This window comes from Palaemon carinicauda, chromosome 10 (assembly GCF_036898095.1).
Source record: "Palaemon carinicauda isolate YSFRI2023 chromosome 10, ASM3689809v2, whole genome shotgun sequence".
Lineage (NCBI taxonomy): Eukaryota > Metazoa > Arthropoda > Malacostraca > Decapoda > Palaemonidae > Palaemon > Palaemon carinicauda.
In genome coordinates, this window is record NC_090734.1 from 112,372,960 (window position 1) to 112,380,459 (window position 7,500).

The window sequence follows — 7,500 nt, forward strand, 5'->3', positions numbered from 1 at the left end:
CTCTCTCTCTCTCTCTCTCTCTCTCTCTCTCTCTCTCTCTCTAACACCAAATTAATTTATATATATAACATATAATATATATACTATATAATATATATATATATATATATATATATATATATATATATATATATATATATATATATATATATATATACACCGGAATATATTATACATGTGAAATATACATATAAATATGTATATATAATAAATATATATATACATATATATAATAAATATATATACATATATATACACATATATATATATATATATATATATATATATATATATATATATATATATATATATATATATATATATATATATATATAAAATAAATATATACATATATATATATATATATATATATATATATATATATATATATATATATATATATATATATATATTATATATACATTGTATATATATATATATATATATATATATATATATATACATTGTATATATATATATATATATATATATATATATATATATATATATATAATATATATATATATATATATATATATATATATATATATATATATATATATATATATATATATTATATATATATATACATTGTATATATATATATATATATATATATATATATATATATATATATATATATATATATATATATATATATGTATATATATATATACATTGTATATATATATATACAAACACTAGTTGCATTACAGTGCCGTTGGTAGGTAAAAGGGCTGGTAACAAGGCCCCGCCCATTCCGGAACGTACACTGAGAAGGACTAACGAATCAGACAAACCTTTTAAAGAGGCCGACCAATCAGGAAGCCAGCTGGGAAAGGTCAACCAATCAGCAGCCAGTAGCCATACCCACCCCCCCCCCCTCCCCCCGAAGATCAGCTTCCCATAGACTATGACTGATAAACGTCCATGATCCAGTTTCAGTGTCTTCTAAGACAGCATCGGTTACGGTTAGTCTCGTCTCGCTACTGTGCACAACTTTATTTATTATGGATCTCAAAAGTAACGAAGGAAAAGGTAAGCATATGAGATTTCCTGTGTTCTGTTGTCTTCTCAGATCATTCAAACAGTTTTTAGTATATTTATTATTAGAATTATGACAAGTTTTCAAAATTGCAAAAATGCCTTTCATGAAATGGTATTACATCGATTATCTCTGGATGTTTTCGAGGATTTCCATTTTAGTTTGTCTAAAGATATTGAATTGCATCTCTTCTTTCATTGCCTGTTCTTTAAAGGTATTTTGGATACAGTTTTATAATCCACATCCATTTCTTGATTCACTAATGAGTATCTGCCATTTTGTTTAATAACCCCAACTTTTTTTTTCTTTTTTCTAGTCCTCTCGATGGCGGTTCAAGGCTCCAATTGGAGAGCAGACCTCCTCAAGAGGATGAGGGACCGAGAAGAGGAGAGGATGTCGGAGGAAAGGACGACCAAGAGGAGGAGAACGACTCTCTCCTCAGGAGGAGGAGGAATCTCCTCCTTTGTTGGAGACTTGCTGGGAGGTCTTCCCTCGCCTCCCTCCCCAACCTACTCCTCTCCCCCTCCATCACCGACTCAGATGGATTTGGGGGAGGATAAAAATAGACAGCTAAATTCTAAGGCTAGAAGGTGCTTAGTATTCTAAGTTATTAAATAATAAAACTCTGTAAATATTCCTATGATTTTTATTCCTTAAGTGGTCCCAAATCTTTAATTCCTTAAGAACATTTTTTGTGATGTGCAGTAATGAACTGACAACAAAAAGCGTATAGGAAATGTCAAGGTTTTCTATGGAAAGTGACTTGAATATAAGGTGCCATGTTTTTGGTCCTACATAGAATAAGATGTTTGATGAATAATTTTTTTTTTCTCCAGAGATTACAGTTTTTGAATGCACTAAAGATTCTTGTTAGATAGAGTATAAAATGTTTTAAGTTATATTTTCTTTGATATTTAGCATACATATCCCCTATTTTGGCTAGCAATGAAGACTAAACTAACGGAGGAGACAACATCAAGTAAATTCTCCAATACAGCCAAAGTTTTTGAAAATAAGCAGATCATTATTTTCCTCTTACTCTTGTGAACCTTCAACTTTTTCGGAACACTCGCTTGTATTTCTCTTTAAATTCATATGGTTAATAATCTACTTTTAAGAGATTTTGATTACTTTTTGTCTTCAACTTTTTTCAAGTTCATTAGTTAATATTCCTCCTCCTTTAAGTGAGGGATGTTATCTTTTGAATTTATTGAAAGCTACTTATTCCAATCTACTTTTTTTTTGTGTTTAGTCTTCTGCAATGGATTCATCTGTTATCCATGTGTTGGAAGAAGAATTTTTAAGTTGGTGTGGTCTCCTACTAAAATATACTATACTTATAGGAAAGTTTGCTCTTTTAAGTTAAGAAAAGTACCAGTCATAGTTTTTCCACATGATTGATTGGACCCAATTTAAAAGTTGAATTACGGAACAAATATTAGTTGACATTTTCTGTATTTTATGAAAAATGAAGACCTTTTGGGTCTTGGAAGCAATATAAGTATGGTATTGCAATAATTATAATTATATATATAATTATAATAATTATAATTTTTGGTTTCGATTCAGAACATATCTTAATACATGCTTTATAGAATCTCATTAGAAATATGGAAATTTTAACCTTCATAAAATAAGGAATAAGAATAAATATCTGAAATTATTGAGGTTAGAATCAAAATATTGGTTCTGTTCATAGTATTCATAATATTGGATGGCTGTGAAAGAATAGACCTAATCCTTTATATTTTTCATAGATGTTTTGGAGTAGAAAAGCAATGCTAATTTCTGTCCAAAGGAAATACTTTGGTTACTTATTGAACAAATGTTCTTTCAGATTTACTTTTATTTCCCTTCATGGGTTTCATTATTTGAAGAAAGGCATAGTTTATTCAACAATGAGATCTGTAAAATAAAGCCAACTTTCAATCGCCTCATCTTCTCTCTCCCTCTGTGTTCATCCATAACACGTGGCTTCTTTCCTAATCAACTCCAAAACCCCCTCCTAATCTCCTGATCCTTTAACGGGACCCTTTTCCCTCCGGGCTTCCTCACCTCTATTCATGAAAAGAAAAATCCCACAGAACTGACCAGGTGTTGTCAATACAGGATTAACATTTTCCCTAACGAACGCAAGTCAATCTGACTCACGTCTCTATCTATCCACGTTAAACAGCGACCAATGGTCAACACCTGTTCAAAATCAAAGATTTTTACCTCTTAATATAATGAACTAAACTTGTTACTCTAATCTGGAATCACAGCAGAAACCACAAATGCTGTTATATTTGGTCTGTTTTAGTTTCTGGTCGCCCTTCGAGGTTTTTATCGATATTATTCATAAAAAAAAAAAAAAATTACTCGACTGTGCGGAAAATGAACAACGGATGACACACTTGGGAAATAGTTAAATATTATCAAATATATATATATATATATATATATATATATATATATATATATATATATATATATATATATATATATATATATATATATATATATATATATATATATATATATATATATATATATATATAATGTACATATGTAATATATATATATATATATATATATATATATATATATATATATATATATATATATATATATATATATATATATATATATATATTATTATTATTATTATTATTATTATTATTATTATTATTATTATTATTATTTGTCCAATTTTCATTTTGTATTATCTAAGCTAGAATCCTATGTTGGAAAATCAGAATGTTGCCCAAAAGCTCCAACAGCGAAAAATAGCCCAGTGAGGAAAGGAAATAAGGATGAATAAACTGCATGAAAAGTAATAAACAATTATCATGAAATATTTTAAGGTCATTAACGTTGAAATAGTTGTCATACACAAACTGTGAAGTGACTGCTGTCTTTATGTTCTACATTCGATAGAAGTTTGAACTTCCACAAATGATTTAATAAACTCCACTTTACGTGTGTGTAATATTTTGATAGACGTATAGCAGATACAAAATAAGATTGAGCGCAGCACACTTCCCTGGGGTAATCCTTTGCGTAAGGAAGACAAATATCTGCCGAGACCACGTGGTCGACATGTCAAGAAATGTCAGGAATTGATGGATATCAAATTTGACTTCGTGATGGACAATATCATAAAGATTAAAAAGGGCATTTAGTTTCGCAAGCACTGCGGTAACAACATTAGGTTGAAATCAATGGCAAAGAACTAAAAAAATTATTATAAGCTTTATAACCACGATTACAGTTACGTTTAGGAATGAAATTTTCATAGAGTGAATTTAACAGAACAAAAATGAGAATTAAACTTGAAACTAACGAATAAAACTGCAAACAAATGAAGGACACCGAATTGATGTAAAACATTTGCTTTGACTTGAAACGCAAACAAGTTGGCAGAGTAAAAACGACTGTTTACCACTTTAATGTTTTTCGACAACAAATGATATAACTCTTTTTTTACTCAACAGAGAGCGCGGTAATCAGTTACGATTGTCAAATTCGTTGGAAAAGTAAAACATCAAAACAGTATTGTTAAAGCTTTGCTACTATGAGATTCAGGGCCTTGTAACACGGTTTTTTTTGCAATAATTTTTTATCTATGAATTTCATAAATATAACGCTTCTTCAGAATGCACATTATATCTACACATAAATTTTGACTATATTCTGCATTACGCATGTTGAATAAATTTGGTACTTATAATGTAAAAGTGACGTTTTTTGAAGACGGGCCAACTTACTCAGAGAAAAGGTTTCGAACGCACTCGTTACATAACTTATGACGGCATTTCTTCCCTCTTTCTCGATCGATGATTGGCTATACGTAACGAAGGCTATACCTCTGCCAACAATGACACAAAAGTTTAAATAAAAGCAAAGCAGTACACCTTTATGAACTCTGAAACCTCTCCACTGATAATTGTCATCATGAACAAACCAAGAAAATATGTTAATAAATACAAAAACACTTCGATTATTAGTCTAGCTCCCAAAATAAGTTTCCTAAGAAATTACAGTCTACTTTATAGGTCACAATCAGATTGACAAGGTGTAGGGAATAGTTGGTAATTTTCAAAAACGTAGTAGACAAGCTTGATTTGATAACTGTTAAATCCAATGTCAAGCAATTTTTATTTATTGTCTATCTACCTACCTATTTACTGTAAAAACAGCCGGTACCGTATTTTGGCTTTAAACCATCACCAATAATTATCGTCAGAATGATGACTTCATGAGGCTCCACCCACTTTGGCCTCGTTGTAATTCAGGATAACACTGAAGGCTATCATGGGCATTGTTGTAGTTGTAAGAAGTGCTAAATGATCCTCAAGGATCCCAGCAGTTGGCCTAAACGTTTAATTCATGTATACTACTGTTGCGGCACTACTGCTACAGTAGTATTACTACGTTAGCACAGATACCCCACCCACATTTATGTATCGTTCCGCCATTCATAAACAGTGTCATGTTTTTTCACTGTGCAATAAGCCATGGCCTCCTCAGAAATTAAGTATAACATTAGATGATAGGTTATTTCATTAAGCTGACAAATTATGGCAACTGGGTATGTTATTGCCGATGTTGAAGCTAAAGATAAAGTATGGTATCATTCCTTCATTGCATTATCATCTTTACTACTGTTTGTTTTGCTACATGTAGTAATTATTTTAAAGGATTAATGAATTATGTTTACTTTACTTCTATAAATTCACATTAGATGTACAAATAAAACTCCTAAAACTATTCATGATTTATTTACAAAATGCAGTCATGCCCAAAACATAGCCAACACGGTCATACGGCCTAAGAAGAAGAAAAAAATTATATCGGATGATCCGTTGGTCTGATGGAGAGTTTAGCACAAAATTCTTATTTTAACAAAAATAGTTATATGAAGACTGTTTACATACAATCTCTCTCTTTCTCTCTCTCTCTCTTGGTGGTATAGTGAATAGTTAATGGAAATGTTCAAAAGCCTGAATGACACTACAAGTATTATAATCATGTTACGTTAAATACAAATCAGACCATAAACATTGGATTTAAACTAGAAACTGAATAATTACCTATTCAGGCTGTAGTAAATATGGCCACGGGATTTCTCTTGAGTGTATAAAGTTGCAAGTCGTAAGACAAATGCAGTTTTGCAACCACGGGGGTAATTTCAAATCCTGTTAGCCTTTCTTGACTGTTATGGGTTCCAGACCCGATGGAACAAGGTGAATGGGTGTCTGGTGGATGGGCGGGGCAAAATTTTGTCAAAAGGTGTTTATATTGCTTACGTAATGAATGTTTTCGACTCTTGGCTCGTTATCACTGGCCATGGCGTCGGCTAGATCATTTTTACTCTATAAAAATTAAAACTATCGGCTTTATTGATAATGCTGACAAAATTTGTGTATGGTTGTAAAATATACATATGTCAACTTTCAGCTACATCCGATGCTTTGATAAGGAGCAAAGTCCAAAAAACCGTGTTACAGAGGCCCTGAATCTCATAGTAGTGAATAGTCATCGTGCAGTTGAGTCATTGCCTTGTTTTGAGGCTTATAATCAGGAACTAGAAATGGAACATAAAATTCAATGGAGACAATCGTGTCTGAAAAGTTTCGTGTTTGACTCTAGGACAAAATGGGAATCTGCAAGTCAGTACAGTACAGTACAGTACAGTATCCATAATCTATGGGTAACCTAATTGTGATCTAGAATGACAAAAACCGGGTGTTTCATAACTTAAAGTTTTAATATTTCCGTCTTATATTGCAATTTGATGTCACAATGTATTTAAACTATCCTTTGGAATACCCTAATGTGGTGAAAGTTTGTGTATCGCCATGATCAGCAAAGTTGTTCAAAGTTTGGGGCTACCCTTACTAGGATGGTTTGTTGTGAGCGATCAGACTACGTGTCCACCATCACCATCCGCAGTGACAATGTGGTGATGGAAATGGCCACACCCCGGCCATGACTAGGGAAATGTCAGAGGCCTGCAGTTGAATACATACGGCTGCATTTGTTATTACTGGGTTCCTACTGATATTCTGTACAAAATCGCACTTTTCTTCCTTTGACTAAATAGTTTCAATCACCAGTGTGACCCTCACTATCCCATTTAAAATAGTGATCAAAACGAATGCTTTTTAGAAGTTTTAACAACAAATAGTAGAAGAAAACGATCGAGATGAACATAAAATTTCAACTGCTGAAGTAACTTGTGCCATACGAAATTTCATTTTTAACTTTTTTCCCTTATTTTTTTCTACATTTTTTTCATTCCAGCTATGACAGCCATTATAGGTAATATATAACTATTCCCAAAGCATCACAAAGTAAAAATTATATCTATTGAAACTTATCATCCTTTTTTTTCATTGAAGATTTAAAGGTAATTATATCAATAACATTTTTTTTTTATTCAATACTTTTTCCATTTCAGTGCCTTTTTC

At 31.2% G+C, this 7,500-nt stretch overlaps 1 long non-coding RNA gene across 2 annotated transcripts in view; it reads left to right on the forward strand.

The window, feature by feature from the left end:
* The window catches only part of LOC137648448 (uncharacterized), an 8,444-nt gene extending 6,763 nt beyond the window's left edge, over nt 1-1,681 (forward strand). Inside the window, exons 1-2 of one of the 2 annotated variants that reach the window (XR_011045617.1) lie at nt 724-1,038; nt 1,362-1,681. This is a non-coding gene — a long non-coding RNA (uncharacterized lncRNA). Of the gene's footprint in view, nt 1-723; nt 1,039-1,361 lie in introns of those variants that run through there. The other variant, XR_011045618.1, reaches the window with a different exon arrangement.
* The last annotated feature ends 5,819 nt before the right edge of the window (nt 1,682-7,500 follow it).